We start from the raw sequence: 27847 nt of genomic DNA, 5'->3' as shown, positions 1-27847 counted from the left end.
CCTATTTAAAGAAAAGCTGATTTTATCTTAATGTGTGAGATGCTGTAAAATTTGCGCTCAGTTTCCCAAATCTGCAATACTTTTGTCAAAATTAAACCAGAATTTATCAGCAAATGCAAATATCTAGTGGTCTCTTGAACCTTGTCCTTCATCCTGAAATTTTTTCCTCTGTTTTATTGTTAATTTTCTTCAAAATGTGAGCTAGAGTCTTTAAAAAGCCAAGCTTAAAAAGCTCTTCTGTTAAACAGGTGTGCTTAATAAGGATGCAAAATTTTGTGAGAAACATGTTTTAGTGTAGTCTAGAGATGAAAGCTGTTGGAGGGTGACAATTTAGAAGCTGTTTAACGCTCAGTGGAGAAGCTGAAACATTGTCAGAGAGGAAAGGAATGTTTTTATGTTAATTATGTAAAGGTTATTTTTGGAAGAGAAGAGAGGGTCTTCTTCAATCCAGTTCCTTAAAACAAAAGGGAAATTCTAGGAGCGGAGATGAGATATTTGGTGTGCTCTGTGTGATAGAATTGTAGTAAAGGTGGATTTTCAGCATTCCATTTTCTTTAGAAGGTTTGTGTGCCATGTAAAAGAGAATTTTAAAATCCTGTTAGAGGTAACTCAGGTGAAAGTATTTACATGTGAAGTAAAAATATATATATATATATCTCCTACTCATCAATGCAATCCTGGAAGAATGGCCTAATCTTTCTGAATTAAAATGAAAGAGAAACAAAATCATCATAAATGGATAGTGATCCATAGTTAGCTCTCCACCCTTAGTTTTTGTGGAAGTTATATAGTTTAGACTCTGGGGATGTATCTGAAACATAAAATAGAGAATATTTTAGAAATATTTTTCAGATAGCACCTTTGGAAAAAACCCTGAAAGGTCTTTTGGCATTTGTCTAATGTCTTGGAAGGGTAGGAAAAATTGCGGAGATGGAATATCTGACTTGTAAAATAAGAATATGCATTTGAACTTCTAAGCTCATTTCTTCCTAAGCTGACAAAAATCAAACTCTTATACATCTACAAGTCTTATTAAACATATTATCAAATAGCTCAGAACTATTTAATGTTTTTATTTTTTGTGCAATAAAGCTTCTCTTCATTGCTGGATGTCAAGGTGATTTATAAAGGAATTAAATGTTGTTACAGCAATTTGTCATGTTGGGATGCTGACATGTAGAAAATGAAATGGTTTGCCAAAGATTACTCAGCAGACTGATGGAAAAGCAAGAATAGGCTTTAATCTCTTCATTCTGAGTTACTCCAGTCCCATAATCACTGGGCCATGGAATGAAATGTGAAGGATTATAGAGGTTTTATTAAGTGATGCTGCTCCTCTCTTCCTGTGTTCCTAATGTGGGTATATGTTGTTTGACAGCTGACTGACACACATACACATTTTTATTTCCTTACATAACATTAAACCTTGTGTATCCTTTGCTGGTAGCATTTTTCTTGTTTCATAAACCAAACAGGAATGCAGCTGTCATACTTTTTCTTCCTATATATTTTACAGAACTTAATCAAGATTATTATCTAAAGGCCTGTGCTTAATTCCCCAAATTTCACGTTCTTGAAATCCATGGAAATGAGAACTAAGCTCCAAATTCATCCCAAGATCCAGGCTTTTCCTTTGAAATATGAATGATTATCCTTCTTAAAGTTCAGAAGTATTAGAAATGTGGTTTCACATTTGTGATTTACATAAACAGAACAATTAATTATGGATTCTAAACTCTTTGGAAGAGACAAATATTATTCTTTTACTAGAATTTTGTCATAGGATTGTGAGGTTTTTTAAATTAAACTGGATTTTATGAACACTGGATATTAATATCAGGGAAGCGTAGATGTGCATATGTACTAATGTCTTCTCTTCAATGACTGCATCATCACAAAAAACCCTTCTGCTTTTTCTTAAGTATTTAAGAGTCTATGTATATGCCTTTCAATGTGGAATTTTGATTTGTGTTTATATCTAGTTCTTGAAAAAAGCTCTTTTAACTGGACAATCTTCAGAGTTGTTTTGTGGAATTGGAAAAAATAATTTTGTGGAATTAAGGAAAAAATAATTGAAAAAACCCTCTCATACTAGGCTGTCCTTTCTAGATTAGAACTCCAAACTGGCAGCTGTTAAAGGAATAAGTGCATCCTCTGAGAAGCCCTTCAGTGCCAGCTGCTGCTCCTGCAGTGGGGTGGTTTCTGTCTCACTGCCCCTGTGTGACAGCGTGCAGGGCTGGGGGACCAAAGGGAAACGGAGCCAGGCTGAGCAGGAGGCTTTTGATAACTTTGGTGCAAGAGTTTTGGACCAGGGTCTGATGCCGTTTCTGATTATCTCCAAATATTTTCAGTAGTGGTGTTTCAAATCTGACCTTACATGCGCATGATTTTCACTTTGGTGCACATAAACCAGGGATATTAAATGTGAGCTGCTGAAACAAGTGCTGTGCTCAGGTCCTCAATGGTTGGACCTCTCTGCTATCCTGCAAAGTTACTCTGGGTAGCACACTGTATTGCTTATTAGTATTGTCACCTGTGAAGTTCAGGAAGTTCTGCAAAAGATGGAGAAAGGCTTGTCCCAATGCTTTCTTATCTTGAAAATTATTTTTGTATAATTGAGGTGCTACTTGATTTTGTCAGACTTTTGCATAACTAACGCAAATACTCTGTATAGCTGCAAAATTTAATTTCCTTCTCCTTCTGTGGTACGGGTTCCAAGATGAAAACAGTGTGAAGCAGTTCCCTTGAAACACACACAGTATCTGAAAGTATTTAGAAGTCATTAAGTCGTGTGTAAGGAGCCAGCATTCATGTCCTGTGGGGGGAGGGAGGAAGGCCCCTTCACTACAATATTAATTCTGTTTGGAAAGTTTAGGTGAAATAAAAGCTTTTCTAACTGCTCTTGGGCAAACTGATGTGTGGCAGGTGCTTAAATTCAGATGAAGAAAAACTGATACACTCTGATGACCTTAACAACCTCTCCTCTGAGTAGTTTTAGTTTCTTCTCCTGTATCCAAAATGCTTCATGTTTGTACATTGGAAATGAATTAGATGCTCACTGGTGACATTGGCTGTACTGAGAACATCTGTAGAGTAACTGAAGGAAGACTGGGAAGGGAGAAACATCTAGGACAATAATGTGCAGTATCAGTTGGCACATTTTGCCATAGAAAACCATTGAGATTAGTATCTTTCTCCTTTTTAATCCTTATAAAAAGAGACATGTGGCAGGTGTGCAGTTCTCATCCATGTGGATATCCAGTGTGAAAAAAATCTTAGCTGTTAACCTTTAATTTTCCTTGGAGAGGGAGAAGGAACAATTTTGGAGCATAAGAGCCACGGTAAATTTGATGATACCATTAGACATGGATAGTTTGTCTAAAAGATGAATTAAATAGTTAAGCTTGCTTTTAGTGTGAGCTGTTTTTGAAGCAGAAATGTGGAAATTCAGGGACTAAAAAATGACAAATTTAGCAACGTAAGATCAAAGAGACATGAGAATAGGGGAAAAAGAAGTGAGTATCTTTAAAGTATATTCTTCAAATCTGACAGCACCCTAAAGATTTCTCCTCAGCCTAGATAAATGTGAATTGTATATATCATAAGAAATTAAACAGGAATTTTTTTACAAAGTTGTTGCAGTGAGTTAGTGTGGGGGCCTGAATATATGTTGTATTGTAAGACCTGTGTGTGTCAATGTGGGGGCCTGAATATATGTTGTATTGTGGGATCTGTGTGGGTCCGAGTTGCTCCAAACGAGCTGCAGCTGCAGGGTCCTTAGCTGGGCAGCAGCTGTAGCTCGTGAAGGTAACTGAAATAAATAGGGGTGGGTCAAGAGCCCAGGAGGAGCCCCTGAGAAGACAGGAAGGACTGTGCTGCAGAGAATGGAGAAGAACAACACTGCAGCGAAGGTTACAACAACTGGTGACCCCGTGTGAGGGAGAACATGCAACCAAACATTGAAAGAAGGTATGGAATCCCCTGGACAGCCGAGAGCTGTGGCAGCCTGAGAGCTGGGACTTCGGAATATCAGCCAGAGAGCTGGGACTATAGAAGATAAGACAGCCGAGAGCTGTGGCAGCCTGAGAGCTGGGACTGTAGAATATAATATGGCCTTTGAATTAAGGTGCTGTAGCAGCAGAAAGCTGGAAGAATATGGCCTTTAAGGAAAAGAGCCTTGGAACATCTAAAGACAGCCGAGAGCTGTGGCAGCCTGAGAGCTGGGACTGTATAGGGATATGCATATATTCTATGTATGTATGTAAGACAGCTGAGAGCTGTGGCAGCCTGAGAGCTGGGACTGTATGTATATTGTAATTGTATAATTGTTAAAAGAAAAGGGGGAAATGTGGGGGCCTGAATATATGTTGTATTGTAAGACCTGTGTGGGTCCGAGTTGCTCCAAACGAGCTGCAGCTGCAGGGTCCTTAGTTGGGCAGCAGCTGTAGCTCGTGAAGGTAACTGAAATAAATAGGGGTGGGTCAAGAGCCCAAGAGGAGCCCCTGAGAAGACAGGAAGGACTGTGCTGCAGAGAATGGAGAAGAACAACACTGCAGCGAAGGTTACAACAAGTTAGTAGCTTATTGTACAATATTTAAGAAAAAACCCCGCCCCTTAATAATCTTTTTTAGTAACAATGGAAATCTCCTGTGCTAAATGAATCTCACTGAAACCACTTGCTTCTGTTTGCTTGTCATACCCAGTAGAAAGAATCAATATGAAAAAACCAGGCATAACTGGCATGTATTATAAATAAAGCTGTCTTGGGGGCTACATAATGATTTGTCAAAATAGACTTGTAAGTGTTCACCATCATCAATCATTTCACTTAATCTTGGTTTAGCAAAAATATATTAACATATTAGCACACAGCGTTATGGATGAAAAAGGAACTTTAATACATCTTTGACTTAAACTTTGAAAAATGTAGAGGATCTCAGACTACAGAAAAATGATATGTGTAACTCAGAGCAATGCAGATTAATAATTTTGTAGCTTTATTTATAGCTGTTGTTCCTTTTGTTTCGCTGATTAATTTGACCAAGTGAACTGCAGGTTTAATTTTCTTTTTTGTTTTATTCAGTCTTAATATGCTGGTGACATATTTATTTGACTATGTACTTAATATTTCATAGAATTGTTCAAGTTGGAAAAGACTTTTAAGATTGAGTCCAACTGCTGACCAAACTACCAATCCAAAGCTCAAGCACCCCATCTACACATCTTTTAAAAATCTCCAGAGATGGTGACTCAACCACTTCCTTGGACATCCTGTTCCTGTGCTTGACTTTCAGCGAAAGAATGTTTTCTAATATGCAGCCTGAACCTCCCCGGGCACAACTTGAGGATGTTTCTGCAGGTCCTATTGTTTGGGAGAAGAGCCTGACCCCCAGCTGGTTACAGCCTCCTTTGCAGGAGTTCTGGAGAGTGCTGCCATCCCCCCGAGCCTGTGTTAGCCCAGGATTACCCCCAGCTCCCTCAGCTGCTCCCAGCAGGACCAGCCCCAAGCCCTGTGTCCTGCCCAGGTCCATCCCCTGCTGCCCTGTGAACTGGGGGCTGCTGGGGGGCCCCGACCTCCTCTTGGGGCCCCCTGCTTGGCAAAGCCCTCTGTGGGCTGTGCTTGAACTAGGGGGAGAGACTCTGCTAAATTAGACCCAGACTAGTGAAAAACAAAAGGATTGAAAAATAGCTGTAAGGACCCTTCTGAACAGATGGTGTGATTCTGTAAGGGTAATTATATCATGATCCTAATTAATCACAACAGGAATGACCTTTTACTGACTCACAAAATAATTTCATTTAGAGAGTCTTCTGTCAAACTTTGATTTTTATTTTATTTTTGCCTCTTTTTTTTCCTTAGGTCAGATACCCATATGCTCTGTATGCAGTAGAGCAGTTTCAAGAGATAAAATTGTAATCATGTGCTGCAAAGTTGCCACCAGTTATTGCATCAGGTGAAATCACAGGACTTAGAGGTGAACTTTTGAACTGGTGAGTCCAACCCTTTGTCTTCTCAACATTTATCCAATATCTGTGTTGTATTATCCTCCTAATATCAATGAGTTTTGTTTCCCAATAATATATTCATTAATTCAGCAAGTTGGGTTTTTAGTAAGTTATTTATCTTCTGGTGTGCCATGAGGAAATTTGATCATTTTATCAGGAGTCTAGGTTAAGATATGTGCTTCTAATCATAAGTCCCGAATAATTTCTTTGACCATTTCTGTTAAGAGTATCTCTGGGGTTTTTCTGTTTAATACTTCTCAAGACTGGTTGTACCCTTGTGGTTAGGACTTTATTTCTTCAAATATCAATGCACAAATGCTATCTGGTTATTCACTTTAGTGCATTTTTTGCTCTAATTATGCCTATTGGGAACTTCAACTGTTATATCTTAAATGTCAAAATACCACGTAAATTATTGCTTCCTATGGGAAAATGATTGTTTACTACTCTGAAAAGTCATGAGATGTGATGATCAAACTATGAACAGAGAAAACACAACTAAAGCAAATATTTAATGTGAATTTTCATTTAAATAAAAACCACTCTATACCTCTGAGGGGGTTTTGATTATTTTCCCCTGTTTTTTTCAGTTGTTTTTTTCCCTTTGTTCTTTTTACTTTGATCAAGTGTTCTCAAGGAAATGACATGAAGTGTATGTAGTTGTTGCTCTGACTATGCTTTTTTGTTGTTTTTGTTGTTGCCTATTGTCTGTTTTAGTCTGAAACTCCCCAAACTTTTAAACAGTGCAGCATAATGACCTGGTCAAATGAAGTACTTCAATTCTTCATCCAGTGACTACTAATAATGAAACATAAATGCTGTAAAAAATCAAACCCCTTGGGGAGACAAGCTGTTTTTGCAGAAAAGGGAGCACTGTGCCATTATGTGCTTCATAATCCTTCTGTCATTTCTAAAAGTGCCAATATAAAAGTGAAACAGAAGGAAATGTGCTGAAGTACATTTTGTGCATTCCAGGTGTTTCACTGAGTGACAGAGGAAAGCATTCAGCTGTGTGTGTTCTTGCATTTCTACATGGGTAACACTAAAATATTCTGAGAATCACAGCAGCTCCCAAACAATGAGCAAAGAAAGTGTTTTCTACATGAACCCATTATGCACACACATAGCATATATAATTTTATTTCTTTGATCTTCCTTTAATTTTGGCTCTAGTGCACATTCTCCTCTGTCAGAGCTGTAGAATTCTGCTTGCTACTGTTTATATTTCTCTTGTCTCATGGGGGGGGGGGGTCTTTAGGAAGCAAACTTTCCATCTCTGAATTAGAGAAAAGAGGCCACAACAGCTGTTCCTGTTTGGTAGCTTTTGTCTTTTAGATCTTTTAGGAAGTATTGTACATTTTCTTTCACAGATTTCCCAAAACGTCTCCTTGGTTTGATCCCTCACCTGTCTAGCATAGTAGAAATCTGATTTCTTTTTTATTTGTAGGTGACATGACAGTAGAATAAAGTTATCTGCTTTTGATTTCTGTTCCCTTTTTATTTTTTCACTTTTTTAAAAAAATAGCTTTGTTTTTAATTCAGTGCTTTTTATTCTCTTTAGGGCTTTTTTTTGACTCAAAGTAGAATGCTTATACTTGAATAAATAATTTTTATTATTTATTAATAATAAAATTAATAAATTAATTTTTGAACATTTCAAAAAGGGGGATTAATTTCCCATTTAAGGAAAAAAGAGCTTTTAAATTAGATGTCAGTTTAAATAGCAGATTTTTTTTTTTCAAAATTGAGAAATTTCTTTTTTGAAGAATGATAATTAACTATAGCTGGGAAATATAAAACTTGGGTCTTCGTATTGGTATTTATGCAAATTCCCTCCCTCAGATTAAGAACCTGGTAAAATCTCTTAAATAAAACTTGGAAATGTCCATGTATAATTTGTTAAAATCAAACAATGTGTCTATAATATGCATAGAAATTAAAGCTCTTTTTATCTTAGTGTTTTAAAATACTCTTGATTTTACTAAAGAGCTTGGTTAAAACTGTGGATTGATTTGAATAGCTTTCATCTCTCTGTAATCTCTCTTGCCTATTTCCCTGAAACTGAAGCAAAGTTTTGTTCTGAGGTGCTGGAAGTATTTAAGGCTGCTCAAACCCTGTGCGTGGATGCAATGTGAGTGCACCTGCACCTCATGGATGGTAATGGGGTTTGATTGTGCCTTTGCAGGATCAGTGGCTGCCCCCTGCAAATGCTTATTTACTTGCTGCTTGTTTTTTCAGTGAAAAGTTGTTGCATCACTGCAGTGTCATATCATGTTCTCTGTGCTCTTTTCATACTCTCTGTCAAGGCAATAACATTAATTTGTGTCTATTTGAATAATACTCATTGTCACATGGAAAGAGATCTCGAGACAAGCAAGGGATTTGTTTAGCAAAAAACACTTTTAAGAAATGGCAATTTGGAGAGTCTTCATTTAACAGGAAGGGATCAGAGTGGCTAAGCAATTCAAATCCATGATTTTTTATCTCAGTGTGATCATTTGCTAACATGCTGGGCATAGGATAGATGAGATTCAGCTTCCATGGTGCAATCGAAATGCTCCATAAATACAAACTTTGTCTCAATTTCTGATTGCTGATTCCAGCTTTTTTATTTGTTGAGTGATCCCGAGTTCTTCAATGCTGTTTGTGCTTGCTGCAGGAATGCTGTTTGTGCCTGGGGCTTTGTCTTTGTTCTTGACGCCACTGGCACACAGAAATGAGCCTTTCAGTTACACCAAATACATCAGCCCTAAGCTAGAGATTCCACTTGTGAAGCTGTTGCTGCAGGAATGTGATTCACAGCAGTGAGGAAGGTTGGAAGAGGAGGCAATGAGATTTGACTGCTATGACTGAGGCTGCTGTTGGAGCTGCCCAGGCTGCAATTAGTGATATAGAATTCAAAGCTATTCTTCTTAATTAGGCAAAAGATCAGAGTATGATGCAGGCAAAATTGGATCATTTTAAGAACTATTAGGGGAAAAAAACCCTTCTCTCCAAAATGAACCCCAGAAATCCATCACCAGACTAAAAAGCCTCGATCACCCTGCACTTAAAAATTCATGAATTAAGCTGAAGTGATTAGACAGGGGAAAAAAGAGATACTTTTAAATTATTCAGGATCAGCTACTTATGTACCCCTGAAAATGCAGATGCAGCACCAGGAGGTATCAGCCCTATAGGGTTTTTTTACATAAGTGTTGTGACATAAGCACTGAGTAGCCATTTTAAGGGCACCCTTTAGAATGAAAAATGAGCATAAAGTAGAACTGAAAGGTGGGCAAGTATCATAACCAGTTTTATTTTACAGGGAGACCAATAGCTTTCCTTTCTGAAGTAGGAAAAACAAAGCATGAAAGTGGATTTGATTAGTTTTTATATGTATCCATAATTAAGTATGACATAAAAAAACCCAGTTCCTATTTATTTAACAAGGAACCAACACTGACACCAGTTTGTCATACATTATAAATATACTCAGAAGCTAACAGAAATTCTGCTAAAGCAGAGTTCACAGTTAGGAGATCCATGCTACAGCTTGCTGGCAGTCTTCAAACTGTATTTATTTCAGAGTAGCAGTGAGGCCAAAGAGCCAAATATTAGCACATTATCAGGAAATATTACAGGGATGTCAGTCTGGTACCTAAGTACCAAGGGATGTCAAGCAGGAGGAAACTGCATAGCCCTAAGCTCCATCCTTTTATATATAAAGCTGTTCTAACTGGGAAGATGAAGTGCTTTGTGTACAGATTAAGGGCTATTCTGTTTTTTCTAAGCATATGAAAACCTTTCTTGTGTTCTAGAACTGGAAGCCCCTGAGGAGAATTAGTCACTGTTGAATAAACCAGCCTGCAAAGTTTGATGAAAATGTTTTGATCAAGACTATGACACTTCAGTTTTTCCTTTTCAATAGACAGTAATATGTTAGGAGTTGTCCTAGCATTTTTACCATCTTATTTCTGCCAAGGTTTTGTAAATATCAGCTACTCCAAACTGTGCACAAAAACCTGTCTATTCATCACTGTCTTCAGTTCTGATGACAAACAGTTTCTGCTTCTTGCAAGGGGTCGTGCTAAAGTTTTGTATGTGGTGAGGTGACCTTTTAAAGGCTCAAGTGTTTCACATTTTCCTTGGTTGTTGTAGCTATCCTTCTTCAGAAGTTTGAAGTCTTCAGTTTGAGGAGCTTTGATTTTTATAGAAACTACTCAGGAAGGCTTTAAAAGCATTCTGAGCTATCAGGATATATGATATTGTGTCTTTTTTGCTGTTGTTGTTCATTTAGGTCCACTGAAGACTTATGAGTGTCTTATAAAGGGCTAAGGATAATCTGACTTTCCTGTAAAATAACTTTTATTATTTCTTACTGTAGTAAGCTTAGTAATTTGTCAGAGTGAGTTGTGTTTTTTTAGCTGATCTTTCTGTTCTGGCATCTTTATTGAGAATTTTCAGTTGACACTCAGAAGGATAAAAATGTTTATACATAGAATCAATTTCAGGGTGCTTGAAGGAAATAGATGATGTATGTTAATTAACTAGGGATGTCAGAAAATTTTGATAAGGACTTAGTGGATTCAGGCCTCCTTGATGAATTTAAATTTCAATGGAAGTTTGATCAAACCAGGAGTAATTATAAAGCAGCAATAATTCAGCTAATGTTGATAGCAATTCATTTGGTGTTAAATAATTAGAGATCTCTGATTCTTTAAAACTGCAGAGATTTCACTGATAAATAGCAGTTATGCAAAACAATTGCTATTTTAATTTGTTATTATATCTGGAGTAAGACAAACTTAGTGGCATATAAACTTGTAGGAATTGCCCTAGGGAAGAGGAGCTAGATTGGGATACATTTCATTTTTTATATGGTGGAAAGTGCGTCCAATGGCCAAATTCTCTCCTGCTTTATCTACTGTGAAAGAAAGAAATACTTGAGGTTTGGACAGTGAATATTGACTCAGGATTCCAATTAGATTTGTGGATCAATTACAGACTTTCTGTGCTGCTGCAGCAAGTAATTTAAGTGACACTTTCCTTCAGCTGCTCCTGTATATAATGCTTTGCTGAGGCATTGCAAAGATAAAATCCACTACTAATTTGTGAGCTGCATTGATTCTGCAGTGTGAGGGCATATTATCCCATAAATGAGTTGTTAGAAATCAAATTATATAAAATTATTTAAATGTAATTATGTATTATCTAATTATATTTTCCTGAAGAACTTCACAAAGACAAACTCTTAGTTCCAGAAATTAAACATGTGTGCTGGGTGAAGGAGAACTGAGACTGAGAGCCAGTAAAGTGTTGAGTTGGGATAAAATAACTTTGAGTTTTCCTTAGAGAAATGCAAGTTTCTTTTAATTCAAAAGAAATGTGAAACATAGCCTGCAAATTCAGTGTGTTTTATTCAGAAGTTCTTCTTTGAATATATGTTCTTATTTAAAAATGGAGTGATTAATATATGCTTTAATGAAATATGCCTTGGGATGTTTTCTCAGCTTTTATTTTCTCAGGCATGAGTATTGATTGGCTGTTCTCCACCACGGAAGGAAGTGCTCTGAGTTGTGTCTCAGCCACTGGATGTATAGAAATGGAGGAGACAGCAGCCAGATTTCTAGAGATAATGACATGCTTTCAGGCCTTCCTAACACATTGCCAATATTATTTTGTGCTTTCTGAGGGTGTAGCTCCGTGAATTTCATGAGCCAAAGGGTTGTAGTAAAACACAGAAAAATCTATAACATTTTCCCTGTTACCATTTTTGTGTGAAAAATATTCTTTGCTCTTCTACTTTTTTCCTTGTTTTTCCATGTTGTGTTGTGTGGTCTTATTTTGTGGAGGCTTAGTATTTTCTCTGTTTTGCAGCTTGGTAGTTAAATGCTTAATCAAACTCTAAATCAGATTGTGATTTGTTTCTCAGTAAGAGTTACTGATAGTTTTAAGTTGCAAAGAAAATGTGTTGTAGGCTCATAAGGAATGATTGTATCAAATAATATCCTAATTAAGATGTTACAGAACATTTTGCTAATTACCTGTTTGTAGTCATAAAAAAATTTGAGTTGGACTGAGGAGCTGCCCTGAATTACTTTCAACTCCAGTGTTATATTTTACCAGTGCAATCATGAATTCTGCCATAAGATGCAGAGCTCTGTGCTGTAAATATTAAAAAAATCATCTTCATTCATCCAGGGACACACTTAAAAAAAAATGATTAGTTCTTGCCGTGCTTAGGAAGGGACTTCGGTATTAGGCATTAGTTGGAGCTTTTTTCATTGCAAATAGCACCACTGGATGACATCTTTAAGCATAAGAATAATCTTTTGATTTGGGGACTCAGAGAAATATGTCCCATGTATGGGATACCCACTGCATGGAATAAATTCTGTAAAATCACTCTTTTTTACATGGTAAATGTTACAGAATGGCAGAGAACAGATTTTGAGGTCTGCTGTTTTCCTCTGCCATAAGGCAGAATAAATTGTCTTATTAATTTCTTCCTTTGTTATTTCTGATACATTTGTCAAAAGTTTCATTTTCTTATGCTCATATCAACAGTGTAGAATCCACATAAATATTTTCCAGTAAGTCACAGGTACTGTCTCTTTATAGGTGTTCAGTAGAGGTAGCATTAAACCCAAACCCCTCATTTGAGCATTTGCAGCCCAAAATGCCTAAAATGGCTTTAGAAAAGAAGCACAACAAGATAATTTAAGAAGGATTGGGGCCAAGTAAAGGTGCAGAGCTCAGTGCACATCTCTGGTAACCTCTCCATGGCCATTTTGCAGTGTTTCATTATAGGACATGTGGTTGTGATAAGCTTGAATACAGATATTAAGCATAGAATCTGTAATTCTTATTTATGGCTGCAATCTTGGCTTTAGGGGCAACAGTAGCTTCAGTGGCAAAGAAGGATAAAGAAAATTGGGAGGTGGTGTAATGAACACATTTCCCTATCGGGGTTGAAAGAGCTGACTTAGAATGTGTAAAACTGTGCCCTTCCAGTCCAGAGCTGGGCGAATTGACAATTTCCAGGCAGAATTAGCTGAAGGTTGGTTTTTTAAATCCACCAGACTCTGTGCTAGCCTCAAACCACTTGTATGGAAGCCTGGTATGTGGTACCCTAACGGTGCTGACTCCAGCGAGATATAGATACCAGGGAGTCTTTTAGGGACAGACCTGTCAAAATATTTCATCTGTGCTTTACACATCGCTGCTTTCATCTTGAGCTGAGACTGACATCTGTCAGATTGTGTGCTATGGGAGAAATGTGATTTAAAGGTTGCAAGAGTGAATGAGATTCTAGATTTCAGATGTAAGTGAATGGGAAGGTCCTTAAACAAGTAAATGTATTAGGTTTTCACTTCAGCTTTTTGAGAAATGCTTATGAGGATTAACAGTTCTAAATGAAGAAGAAATAAATGGAGAAATATAGATTCATAATTTACAGCAGCAAATGGCTGATTAAATTGATGAATGCCACAGTCAGGGTTGCTTTGTTCTACTGATTACACATATCTGCTTAGTACTTGGAACTTTATTATAATTTGGTATCAATAATATTAAGCATGGTTTCATAAAGGAGTAGTTTTACCAGTATCTAATGGGGCAGAGAAAAATCAGTATTAATATTGCAATCAGTAATTTTCCATGTTGTAATTGAAAATTTTAAAAAAAAGTATTAGCTGGTATTATTTGTAAAAGAAACAGTTTCTGTGTGAGGTTTATCATATTTAGCACCAAACTTAATATCATCTTGCTTCACAAAACATAGGGATTGGATACTAAGACAGTAAATGCTTTTGGTTAAGTTTAAATTTAATTTGGTATTGTAGACATGAAAACCTTTGTTATAATACTAAGTTTACTGCTGATAATTGTTTATAGTAATGCATATTGAAAGATTGAAAATACAGTTACATTAGCAATGATGTATCTCTAAAATTAATGTCTCTGAACATTCATGGGCAAACCTGTATTACTCAGATTCAATGTAGGACCAGGTTATGATTATTATAGATCTGGGGATTAATCTTTCTTTGCACTTTCTTATTGAAAATGTGTGTATGCATACTATGTATATGTAGCTCATATGCCTACAGTCCATATGTGCCTCCTGCAGATTAGGATTGCTCACATTCTTAAGATCCAAACTTTAAGAAACAAAAGTATTCACTACTTGTACACTTATACTTTATGGAAAACTTAGGATAAGTTCATTGTTGGGCAAGGCTTGAGCCTAACTGAGCATTGTATATGGGCTGCTGTGCTCAGCAGTACATGAGCTGTCTGCCTGGCTGACCTGCCACTTGCTATCAGCTGTCTGTCCTCTTGTGCTCACAGAGGATGAGAATTTGAGTGGTGTGTGACAAGCAGAAATGTTCTTCTGATGTGTCTGATTTAAAAAAAAAATATTTTTCTCCTAATGAGGTTAATGTTCTAAACTACTTCCACATGAAAACCCACACACCGAGCCAAATATTGTAGGAAAGTACAGAACAGAGACTGAGATTCTGAGAAGTTACCAACAGAGAGACAGAAAGTATGAGAATTTTTTGAGTGTTTGCAGTGTTTATTGAACTGCTAGAATTAAGGAAAAGGTTGAGATGAAGAACTGTTACTGATATTACTTCAGAAAGTTGCAGAGGTGTTGGTGGGAGAAGTGTGGCAACATCTGAACTTTCTGAAATAGTGAGCAAAGTGCTGTTATAAAACCAATTCTGGGTGGACTAACTGTGCTTATTATATTGCAATCCATGAGCTCAGGTGGGAGTGCATTGCCACATATTTGGTTAAAACCACCTCTGCTGACATTTTGCAATGAAAAGAATCATCATAGCAATCTAAGCTGGCTCCTGTTCCCCAGTTCTGAACTTTGCAGCTGCCACCTCACTACTGTGGTTATTGAGCAGAAGATGTGTAACTTCAAGACTTTTCCTGGAGATTCTGTGGACTGGACACATTATTGCTTTCTTCTGTTGGTGTTGTGTTGTGTTCCATGCTTGTAACCACATGCAGACCTTGGGTATGGTCTGCTATATTGCTCTGGTTCTGCTTTTTGGGTTTTTTTCCTGTCTGCCTCTCTACTCTTTTTCTCTGAGTTATTTTGTAATGTAAAGACAGACCAAAACTTCAACAAGAAACAGCAGAGCTGCCTAACCTGAAAACATAAGACCAAGTGTGGAACTACAGAAACTTCTCAAGCTATTTTTCAAGAAGTATAAAAGAAAATGTGTTTGGTGACAGGGACTCTTTGTACACTTGGAAGAGGGAGTTTAATTTGGAAATACGTGAAGAATGCCTGGTGAGGGATAAATCTATATCATGCAGATAATGAGTTCATGCAGATTCAGCAAAATTTGCCTTCCAAACAAAAACTGCAATATAAGCTTTTAGTTTTCCTTTTGCAGAGGTAGTTTTGCTGGAATCTCATTTCTAACAAATCTTATGTTGTTTACACCTACAGTTTTTGATCTTGTGTCCATATACCAGCTGTCAGGAAAGCACCAAGCCCACAAATTACTGATTAGACATGAGGCACAAAGAACACAAGCTGCTACTGTTTGGAAAGCTCAGCACTCTTTGCAAAGACTTTGCCCCATTTGAACTGTACCAGTTTTACTTTCACTAATGATATATTGTATAGCTTGTTTGGCAGCGTGGGAGTTTATCATAAGTTTCTCTTTTGTTCAGCCCTGAAATCAGGCTAAAATATGTAATTACAGTTACTTGTCATCAGAGGTCGTGTTTTTCAATAGAGAAAGTGCTGCAATGCCTCTTAAATAGTTTCTTGATGATAATTTGTATCAGCTGCCCATAAGAAGCTAGTGTGATCATGCTGCCTCAAAAAAGCTTTTTATCAAAGGTTAGAAATAATCTTTACCATTCAAGAGACAGTGAATTTTCAATGAAGATGATCAGATCTTTGCAGTCCGTTTGCCAGTTTGCTCAGGTGTTGGGTAGGATTTGGTGGCAGCGTTTTTTGCCATTACTAGCCTCAGCTTTCAGGCAGCAGCATCTGCTTTATGAAAGGGGAAACAGAGCCCTGTGTCAGGAAATCCTTTGTAAATATTGGAATATATGATGCATTTTTCATACCATGAGAGCTCAGTTTGGTCTCTGCCAGCCAAAGCCTCAAAATGGTGAGCCTGCAGCAGATGGCCTCCCAAACCTATCATTTGGCACCTGCATGTGTAAGAGATCCCTAAATTCATAAGTTTGCTCAAAACCTGGTACTCTTCCACCTTTTCTTGGAGCAGAAGAAAGTTTGGAAGGGTTTGTTCAGGTTAACAGTTGCAAGATTAGATCATGGTCGGTTAGATTTGTGTGAGTGACTGTTGTGTTTAATCATTTTATAGATAAGTGAAAACCTGGGGAGGCAGGGGAGGACAATGCATTTATGCAATCCTGAATCTTTTCTTCACTTAAGTAAATAAAACAGTGATTAAACAGGAGAATACAGAGGGTTTGGGTATGTGGGTAAGCAGCAATTTCCATTACATAAGTAATTAACTTCGTTATGGAATATGCTTAGTTAGAGACCTGAGAATTTCTAATAATTAATGCAACAATTTCATTATGTAGGCAAAAATATAGACTCTTTCTAAGACAAGCATTTTTCTCTTTGTTAGCATGATTATTTTTTCCTATGGAACAAGAAATACTTTCATATCTTGTTTCTGACAATAAAAATGTTATTTGTATCTGAAATTTTTCTATAGACAGTAAACTTACTTTGAACCTATACTTAAAATGTGTTGTTTTGTCCAATTTGCAGTACTCTTGAAATTTAAAAATCTATCCCTGCTCTTGAAGATTATTTATAGCAATTGATAAAACACTTAGTGCTGGCATTTAGATTAAAAGTACCTTGAGTTACATTTGTCTTAGCATTATTGTTTTGCAAAATTGCACTGGGAACGCAGGTTTTCAAGAAAAATTGTCTGGCTATATAGGGTCAGGAATGAAAGGGAAAAATAGATGTTCTAGAATGATTTCTGCAGGTACCTGTCTGCAGTGGCAAAGCATACAAACATAGTACAACAGCAGCACAGATACCAGTGGTGTGACTAATGAATCTTGATAGGTGTGAAGTAAATGAGGGATATACAAAAATCCTGCCTCTGTGGACTAGAAATTGAGTTCTGATTTTGATTATATCTTTGCCAACACTATTTTTTATCAAGATGTTTTATAATAAAGGAAAACATCAAGGTTGTTGTTCTTTTTCCCTTCTGTTCTGTCAGTGCTTTAACATCAGGAGAAAGTAGCTGCTTATTGACTTTCCAAATAGGGAAGTTCAGCATGCTGAGAAGCACTTGCTTGAGAGCTGAAAGAGGGAAAATCAATAAGGAAATGAGGAAGTTGCCATTTCTAGTACTCCATTAGCTGCTGTGTAATAAGATCTCATCAAATAAATCTTATCAGTAGAATAAATGCATTTAAGAGCAGAAAATGTCACAAATTATGAGAGTTAGGACTGTGGTTTTCTGGTATCTCATGTATAAACAGTTTAACCACTGCTGAAGGAATTGGTCAATATGTGAAGCACCAGTGCATGTGACTGGACAGATTGCTATTGATTTTGGTAAGGTTTGGGTCAGGCTTTAGTAACCAAAAAGATCAGAATCACTCAGCTGAAAATGAATGATGATGTAGGCCATATTTTCTCATTCATTTTCCTATTGAATAGAGGGAGAGAGAACAGAGAGAGAAGATTAAAAAAGTAGGCAGTGAAGCTTGGAATTTCTGGTATGCTGCTTTATTTTGATGTGACATCCAAATGAGGGTGATATTTTGTATTACTGTAGGATAAACAAAAGGATTGATTTATTTCACTCATTAATATAATCCACGTTTATTGGAAGGATATATAGTAAAAACATCAACAAAGGAGTGAGTTAAGTGGGGAGAATCACAAATCTATATATTCGATATTAATTCCATAGTGTTTAACTTTATTGTAGGAGTTGCATTTAGCTGATAGTTACCACCTCAATTCCTGCTGCTTTTCCCTACACAGACACTTGTTTGTTGGTCAGCTGGAGCTGGTGATTAAATAGTGGTTAAATGATGGTCAAATAATGTTAATCTTTCCTAGACTGTAATTTTTATATATTTTTTAATTCCTTCCTAGTGGTACAGAAGAATTCTTATGTTCTTGGGTGTGATTTTTTTAAATACTTGTTTATAAACCTTCATAACTAATGCAAGGTTGCTCTCATCTTCATCCTGCCTTTGTGATACAGGATGCACATTCCTTGCAGTAAAGATGATATAGTCAGCTGAGATTACTCTTGCTTCCACTGATGTCAGTGGGGTTTTTCTATAAATATGTGTGGAATTGCTTATGAATTAAGAAACAATCTTCTTACACTGACAAATAATTTATTAGGTCAGTCTAAATCAAACTACTTGGGAGACTGACATTTGCCATGTTATGTCATTAATAAAATAATGGATATTAAATTGAGTACTGTTTTGCTATAAGGATATTCACACTGTTTTTCTGTGTTGTTTTCTTCTGTTCATGAAGTGCTTCATAATTGAGTTTCTACTAATTTTATATTCATAAAATTTTAATTATATGGGCTTCCCTCCTGGCATGCATTAATGTGGTAGCACCTACAAAGCTAATGAAATATCTATTCTGATAATGAATTTCAGTCACTGTTGGAATAAAAGTATTCTAGATCAATCAGAATATCACTCAAACTCATGTTTTCTAGGCCATGGCAGTCTCAGGCTTTAGATTTAGTGTAAAATTTAATGCAAATTGAGCTGGGAATCAGCTCTGGGAGTAGAAATACTAACTTAAGACTTGTTCCCCCCAACTTTTTATGCCCAGTGTTCAGGCTTACAGAGCCTGCTGTTGGCTCCAGTGGGAAAGATGGGGAATAGTTGTTCCCAGTTTCTGGACAATAGATGGTTGGCACTGCCCTCAGTGGTACTGATGAAAGTTTGGAAAGTGCACATAAAGGAAGGTGTTAGAGGCAGGTCTGTCTATTCTTGTTGCCTTGGCAGGCTCCTTCCTGAGCCACTTCCAAGCACATTGTGGCTGAGCCTTTGCTTCCTTTGGCGATGGTGCTAAGTGTGAGTTTTTCTGCAGCCCTGTGAACCACTCTGTCCCTGCCTGAGCCAGTGCTCTGTGCCTCAGAGATGTCCTTCCTGCTGGGGCCAGCTGCCTGAGGCCAGCCACAAACCCAGAGGGTGTGTGAGCACCTTGGGGTGATGCAGGAGCTCAGTGTCAGCAAGGACAGGCACCCCCTGGGTCCAGCTGGGCCTCCTGGGAATGCACCAGCAGAGCTCAGGTTTGTCCTCTGAAAGGCTTCAGCACTGAGTGAGAGGTGAGAACACACAATTCTTAAACCCAGCTCAGTTTTTGGTGAGCTGGACCTGGTCATGTGGATGCTGTAGGCACCTGACTCTGTAGTGACCTTGTGTCCATCTCCTGGCTGGGCTGAACTCACCTACCCCAGATGCTTTCCAGGCAGGACCTGGCCCAGGGCTCTGCCACCCCTTTTGGGTGCCATGGGACTGAAATAGTAATTATGACAGAACTTAACTTCCAAGACCCTAAATCCTTTATTTGACCTAGCTTTTGCTTTCAATACAAGGAGGTGAAGAATACCAGGTATACAATGGAGAAGGAAGAAAGGTGTTGGTGCAGGCAGAAGCTGGATGTCTCCAGCCATTAGGCACTGTCAAGAAGCCTGTGAGGTATCTTGCTTCAGGCTGCCATAGTCAGAATTTCTTTTTCTTGTATTGACAGTGTCTTTTTTTTTAATATATAATCAAATCTTGACATTTTATTTGAAGAAAGAATGTAGAGGAAAACTGGATCTATAAATTCACTTTGACTCCTTCTTGGTTTTGTCAGGGCATAACTTGCCATTCAGCTGAATGTTTAATGTGTCTTTCACTTGTAGGCTTTATTGAACTGCTATTTCTAGATGACTGACAAAAATGTATTTTACTTGCATTTAATTTGAAAAGGACAATTCTTATTTTCAAATTATATTGTCAGAATACTTTCCATGCTCAGAGGAGAATGGGAAATGATTCTCCCACCCCCTCCCATTGTGGATGTAAATGTGTATATTTCTGTGTGTGTGCATATATATGCATACACAAAGAATGTCAGAGAGCTGTTGTGAGCCACAACTCTTCCAGCAGTGTAGAGAAATGTCTTTTAATATTCTCTTCGTGGTGGTTGTTACCCAACACCAGCAGGTGAATGTCTTTGAGGCTGAAGTCCCTGACTTTTGCATCTCCTCTGCAGGAAACCTTTCTTTTATCTTCAGAAATGTACATGGGTATGTGACTGTAAGGGGACTTTGTACTGTGTTTGTGTGGTAAAATTTTGGCAGCAGGAGGCTGCAGGGGTGGTTTCCAGAGGCTTCCCCCATGTCTGACAGAGCCAATTGCACCTGGTTCCAGCACAGTGCCACTGGCCAAGGCTGAGCCCAGCAGTGATGCTGGGGGTGCCTCTGGGATTCTGTGTTCAGGAAGGGGAAATTTACTGTGTACAAACAGCTGCAGCCCAAGGGAGGAGTGAGAATGAGTGAGAGAAACACCCTGCAGACACTGGCCAGTGCAGAAAGAGGGGAAGGAGGTGCTCCAGGTACCAGAGAAGAGTTCCCTGGAGGGGGAACAATGTGTGCAGCCCATGGGGAACAGATAACAACCTGCAACCCCACCCTGCAGCACTCTGCTCCTGAGGGATTCTCTCCTGTGGGAGGGACCCGCACTGGAGCAGGGGGGAGAGTCTGAGGAGTCCTCAGTGTGTGATGAACTGAGCACAACTCCCATTCCCTGTCCTGCCACTGCAGGGGAGGAGGTAGAGAAATCAGGAGTGAAGCTGAGCCAGGAAGAAGTGGGGAAAGGAGAAGGAAGGTCTTTTTAGCATTTGACTGGTAATAACTAATTTCCCCAGGCTGGATCCATCTTACCTGTGATGGTTTCCCTGACTGTTTTTTGATCCACAAGCCTTTTTGTCTTTGTCTCCCCTGTGCAGCTGAGGAGAGGAGGGATAGAGCAGCTTTGAGTGGGCATATGGAGTCCAGCCAGGATTCAACACACAACAATGTCAAAAGCTGTATGAAGAGTAATACATTTATTTTTCATTCCAGAATTAATATGGTTTGACTTTGAATTAGTTGAATAGAAACTATTGTGTACACAGTAAGTTATATTTAAGTTAATTTTTAAAACCACTTCAGCCTCTGGAGTTGTGAGGTGTACTTCCAAATCTAGATTCATTAAAAACATTGCTCTACATCAGGAATCTCAAGGAAAACATGAGCAGTGTCATATGGGCTTCAGAAGCACATATTAAATAGTTATTCTTATTTTTCTAAATGGAAATATTTTCATGTGTGTGACCTATTTCTTTTAGACCTTTCAGTTACTAGTATAATTTTTCCATGACTGATGGACTGACATTAACACAACATTAATATCAATAAAAAATCAAGATGGTAAATTATGAAAAGGTGGAAACCTTTTTCCTGTTTTTGTCAAACTAAACTTATATGAAATGTATTCTATCTTTACTACTCTTCTGAGACTTTATTTTATTTGGGGAATACAGTTTACTGAGAAACAGAAGAATAAAGTTTTAATTTGTTTCTTCTTATAAGCAAAACTGCAGTTTGCTGTGCTAATTAGAGCAGCTGGATTACACAGCCTGCCTTAAATCCCAGAGGAAATCAGGAAAAGAGGCTGAATTTAAGTATTTTTTACTGTCTCCAAGGTTTTAAATTAAAACCTCTTTTGGTTAATGAGAAAAGCTTAGAGATTCAGTTTTCATTTGGGGAAGGAGTGATGGGAAATTCTTCCTTATTCATATTTGTCTCAAAGCATGGCCTTTTGGTTTAGAAAACTACCACAGTCAAATAGTGGCCAACAGTACTTTTAATTTTATTGGAGCAGGCTGAGGTCTCTGATAGATGCCTGAGCACAGAAGGGAATAGAATATAGAGAAGCTCTTGGAGAAATAAAAGATGTATTGGTGCTCTCAGGTCTTTTAACAGATGTATGACTTCCACCCAAGGTAATTAATATATTAAAAATCTCCACTTTGGGAGATGCATTTTGGTGTCCTATCAGATGCTGATTATACTAAGGGTCTTTATTTTAATGATTTTTCACTTTAAGTTCAAATCTTAACTACTCTGATTTTTTTTCTCCCTATCTTTTTAAGTCTGACTGTACAAGCCTGGTTTAGTGATTAAAAAATACACTGTCCCAGCTTCTGAGGTTTGATTTGAAACTTTTTATTATGAATGGCTTGACTGCAATGTAAATGTCTGGATACTAATGCTTGTCAACCTCAAACACTAGAAAACTTTAATATGCTGAAAAAAACATGGGCTAGGAACAGCCTTTGAAATACTGTGAAAAGAATTTACTTAACTAGTGAAGAGAAAAATGTCAGTTTGTCTTGAATCATGAAAATTAATGAGACTTGCTACATATGTAAATGTATTGCTTCAGAGAATTGTGGCAGAGATCTTCTCTCTCCATCTGCAGTGAGGAGAAAAAATCCATAGAATTTGTTTTAGTGAATCATTAGGGAAGCATATCTAACAGCAATTAATGGATAGCACAGGAAGAGCAGTTATATGTTAGAGCAACATTTTACCTTCATCAGCCAGGTTCTTCTAACTTGTGACCTTCTACTCAAAATACTAGGCTGAACTACATGAGTAAAAGAAACTTATCAAGCAGCAGTCTTATAAATAATCACATAAGATGAATGCATTAAGAACAAATAACTTTACCGTGTAAACCTCTGTATCCCTCTGCTTGGATATCAATACCCATTCCTAGTAAAGAGCATCGTAATACAATGTGTTAATCTTGTGTGAATCATAATTTTTTGTTGTAACTCACCTGATTTCTGATTGCTTGCAATCATATGACTGTGATTATTGAGGCTTAGATCATTTTCAGTTGCAACAAAATGCCAAGTTAATGATAGATCACATGCAGTTTAAAAGTAGCTACAGAGCCGTGAAAAATCAAAATGTGCTAATTGCTTTAATCACCTACTGATTTTCTTAGAATTAATGAAGGCTTAAGTCAGATGTAGTGTAAGGAAATCAAAGTGATTTTATGATGAACCCACTTTGTGCAGGATTAAAACTGCTTGTAGATGTGTGTTTATCAGGTTGCAGACACAGGACTGGCTCTGAGCGAGGCTGCCCAGGACACCAGAGCAGGAGGGGAGAGGACAGAGCTGCTGCCTGGGTGGGTCACAACCTTCACACACAGGGTGGTTACCAGGGCTGCATCAGGCTATCACTGTTATCTCCACGCACAAGATGTATTCTGTTCTCTTCTCTATTAAATCTCCAGAGTGGGAATCCTTCTAAAAGCTAAAATAACAGATATGAACTCATGGGGGCTTTCAGAGACATGTGGGGCATGTTGGATTATTTAGGTGGAAGGAGGACCTCACCCTCATGCTGTCCTTACCATGGATTCTCTGCTAAATGGTTCTCTTTAATTAAATAATTTTATTCTATTGAGAGCAAGGGAGCACAAGTTGCACTTTTGACATGCCAGGAAAGCTGAAGGAACAGAAAATTCCTTATGTCCTTTCTGGGATCTCATTATGCAGTCTACCTGGTAATACATCTAGAAGTATTACTTTGAAATACTTAGGTATTTGCAATGTTATTAAAGGCTGCTGCAGCAAATTATACACATTGACATTTTACTATAACTGCTGTAACTACTTGCTGTGTTTGCCTTTCTTTAAATTAATATGTGGTTTCATTTTCTGAAAATTATTTTGTTTGGCAAAATGGGATAAGTTTTTGCACATTAATTGTCAATATCCAATATCCATTTGCAGAGAGGTTTTTGTCAAAAATTTTTATTCAACTTTATCTGAAATTCATTTTATACTGTATTCTTACTTTCAATATTCAGGTAGAAAGCAGGGTTACCCAGAGCAGGTTGCACAGGATTACATGCAGGCAGGATTTGAATAACTCCAGAGAACGAGACTCCACATCTGGAATTTAAATTTGAAGTGGGAATTCCTTGCCTAAAAAAAGTCATTATGACCAATAGTTATAAACTGATGAATCGACAGAGCTCAATATGCAGAGAAGAGCATCTGAAATTAAAAACCACCATGGATCTCTTCACCAGCAGGCTAGCATTAAATGAAGGATGCCTTCAAAATTTAATACAAAATTAAGTTTTGCAATTCATTGATAGCAAGTATTCTTAGCATTAAAAAGTCATTACAATTAAGGGTATAGATCTATATAAAGTTAACATTTATACTCATGTGTCTAGAATTCAGTGAAGTATTAAGTATTCATCTTATCTACAAACCAGCTAAGGTCCAGAGAAATTTTTTTCATGTTATAGAATCCTAGTGATTTTATAGCCTCATTATATTAGAAATATTGAGTATAATTTTGTGTTAATGATGGAATTGTAACTAGAGAAGACATTGGGATAATGTGCAGTTAAGGTTCTTAATGTGTTAAAGATCCACACATGGACCAAAGGGATTAAAGAACACCAACCTTAGTTTGTCACAAATATCAAATTAAGGATCTTCATTACCCCAAACACAGAACTGTAGAGTTTAACAACCACTGAGCCTCCATAAGCCCAGTGTGTGATGTGCAGGCCAGTGATGAATCAAATAGAAAATGCATTTGCGGCTGTTTCAGTCCCTGAATTGAGCCTGGTGTGAGGTTAATGCTCATCAGTCTCCAGCACTGGTTGAAGCCTAGCAAGGAATCAAAGACAAAGCTTTATACAAATTAGCACTAGTTCAGAAACTTGTTTAACAGTTTTGTTAGTCATAAAAGGAAACAAAATTTTACCAGTACTTGTAAAGAAACTTATTATTGGCTGCCTGCCAGAGACAGGCTGGTGATCAGATAGAGCAGCAGCTTTGCCTTTCTGTCAAACAAAGCCAGAAGATTTTTAAATCATTAGAAAGTGATTACAGAAAAACAATGAAAATAGGTAAAAATAACCATTATTCCAGCAGCTGAGGTTTCTGAAATTTGATAGTTCTTATGCCCAGAATATCTTGTACACAGGGAAACCACTGCTGGTGGAACATGAGATTCTAAAGTGGAAGATACTATGGGAGTGCTTTGATTTATAATTAATACAGTGCAAGTGCAGTAGCATGCCAATTCTTTCAGACTGCTTTTACAGAGCTAGGGAACTACAGAGGATATTGAATTTCATATTGAAAAAGGTGAATTCTTGTGCAAATTTACAGAAGTGCAACTTTTCATAACACTGCAGACTAAAGCGTGTAGGTCACAATTTTTTATTTTTTAAATTAATCCTGTAATACAGAACCGTGCTTATATCAGCTGATGAGAGGAATCTCACATTGAAAAGTAATTTTGCTAAAGGCTTGGTATAGAGAGTGTAGATGTTTTATAGCTGTAGAAGGAAACATGCAGGCAATGTCACTTGCAGGAAGGTTTCTGATTTGAAGTATTTTGAAATTTTTCCTGGTGTGGCATTACTGTGCTCATGTCTATCCCCAGATAGACAGTGACAAAGTAGAAATCTTGCAACTTTAAATATTGGCACATTCATGTTAAAATTAGAAATTACCAAGAAAATTTAGGAGTAAAAGTTCAAAAGGTTTAGGACTTGAATGGCAGAATTTGCCAGCCTGCAGAAATCTCACCAAAGTTGGTGCAAAATACAATATTGCAAAACTGCATCATGTAAAATTCATATCAGTTATTGAATTTGCCAGTATCTTACCAGAGAATAATCATTTAATCAAGAGTAGAACTTAAGGATACTGTGAAACTTTTCTTTTTGTATCATTATAATGCTTAGAATCAGTCATGAATTACCAATTATTAATTGCAATGCTGAAGAGAGGTGACTTGTCTCAAAATAGGTGCACATGAATACTGGTTTCAAGCTTTGGCTAGTGAGAGCTGATTCAGGTGTTGCAAATTCAGAGAAAGCAAGACTGAAGACAATTTGGAAAAATTCTGAATGTTCCTCATCATTGTGTTGTTTCTTAGGCTTTAAGAAAGCTACCAAAATTTCCTGTGTGCATTTCTCCCTAGAGCCATAAAAAAAAAGACTCCAATGTCCAGGAAACTTGTGCATCATTTCATATGTTTCCAAATGCTGACATTCTACACTTACAAAAAGTAAATTTAGCATGCTACCCACATTTCCCTATTTTGTGATGCTGTTCCATTTGATTCCACTCCCAGCCATGGATATCCCAGTGCTATTAAACACATATTAATTGGCTCACTTTGCATCCTTCGTCCTGCTGAGTCCCCAGTAAATGTCTGTAAGGTAGAGGCCATCATATTCATGAAAATTATACCCAGGATCCTTTCAATATACTCAAGCTGAAAATTTGTTCCTTTAAGGGCTGGAGTACAAAATACCTGAAGCTTGTGCAATGAGACACAATGGCTACCTTTTATACATTCCTTGTTTTCATTTTTCTAGTGCCATTTGTACTGGCTTCAGGCTGCACAAAATGTCCACAGGCCTCTATGAGTATTTTCTAGTTGAAAGTTGACTTGGGTTCTGGCCAACTTTAAAGTGTAAAAAGGTAGAAGATAACCTACCTACTGAAAAAACTTGGAAAGGAATATTGAAAGGGCTGGTTTTAGAAATCTCACAGCATTCTGCTCAGAATTTCCTATGAGATGCCATTTACCTCTGTAACAAAGTCATTGAAGTGGATCAAGAGAGTAAACACATTATTTTTACTGATAATACTTAGTCTAGGATTATATTGAAAATGAGATACATGCTGCATGTTTAATATAGAAGATAAGATTTATCAGTACTCACTTGTTGTAGAGCTTCAGAGCTCCCAGGAAGGTTTTCTTACTTTCTTATCCGTGGTAATAACAAGAACTTGTATTTTGGGGTGGGTAAAACAGACTTCTGGTGCTTGGTGAACTGTAGCATTTTTTCATTAAGGAGCAATGGAGAACAATTTGTCTAAGTGGAGTAATGTCACCTATAATAGCATAGTATTGGCATGTCCTTCTGTGGATAATAAATTGTATTATGATGGACTAAAGGCTAATTTTGGTAGGGTTCATCAGGTAGTGAAAGGGATGGAGTTGTGCTGATTTACAAGGGTGAAGATTTTCCTAATCTGTATAATCAGTCTCTGAGGCTGTATTAAAGTATTCCAGTACCACCACAGTATACCAATGAAAAATAAGCAGGGAATTTATTATCCATGTGGGAAAAGGAAGATGTATTGGGTTTGTGTGGGAAGTTTTTGGCACTGAGTGGTGCTTCATGGCTGGCTTCTGTGAGAAGCTGCCAGAAGCTTCCCCCTTGTCTGACAAAGCCTATGAGAGCTCCAGGATGGAGCTGCCACTGGTGCCAAGGCCAAGCTCATCAGGAATGATGATAATGCTTCTGTGGTAACATATGTAAGAATGGAAAAAAAAAACCTGAGTGGGAGTAATTGTGGCCAGAGAAGAGAGAAATGAGAATGTGTGAGAGGAGCAGCCCTGCAGACAGGCAGGGCAGTGCAGAAGGAGGGGCAGGAGGTGCTCCAGGTGCTGGGGCAGAGGTTCCCCTGCAGCCCCTGGTGCTGCCATGGAGAGGCAGCTGTGCCCTCAGCACAGGGGGGCCTGGCAGCAGGGATCCAGCTGCAGCCCGGGGAGGAGCCCAGCCCAGAGCAGGGGGATGCCCACAGGAGGCTGTGACCCATGGGAAGGCTGTGCAGGTGTCCTGGTAGAGAGAGAAGCCCAGCCCAGAGCAGGGGGATGCCCACAGGAGGCTGTGACCCGTGGGAAGCTGTGCAGGTGTCCTGGTAGAGAGAGAAGCCCAGGCCAGAGCA

At 37.8% G+C, this 27847-nt stretch overlaps 1 long non-coding RNA gene across 2 annotated transcripts in view; it reads left to right on the top strand.

The window, feature by feature from the left end:
- The window catches only part of LOC135447960 (uncharacterized), a 92634-nt gene that overhangs the window by 18266 nt on the left and 46521 nt on the right, over positions 1-27847 (top strand). For both annotated transcript variants that reach the window (XR_010440357.1, XR_010440356.1), the window contains exon 2: positions 5861-5991. This is a non-coding gene — a long non-coding RNA (uncharacterized LOC135447960). The remainder of the gene's footprint in view (positions 1-5860; positions 5992-27847) is intronic.

The sequence above is a fragment of the Zonotrichia leucophrys genome, chromosome 4A (genome assembly GCF_028769735.1).
Source record: "Zonotrichia leucophrys gambelii isolate GWCS_2022_RI chromosome 4A, RI_Zleu_2.0, whole genome shotgun sequence".
In the NCBI taxonomy this organism is placed as follows: Eukaryota; Metazoa; Chordata; class Aves; order Passeriformes; family Passerellidae; genus Zonotrichia; species Zonotrichia leucophrys.
This window is presented reverse-complemented; position numbering and strand designations above follow the sequence as displayed.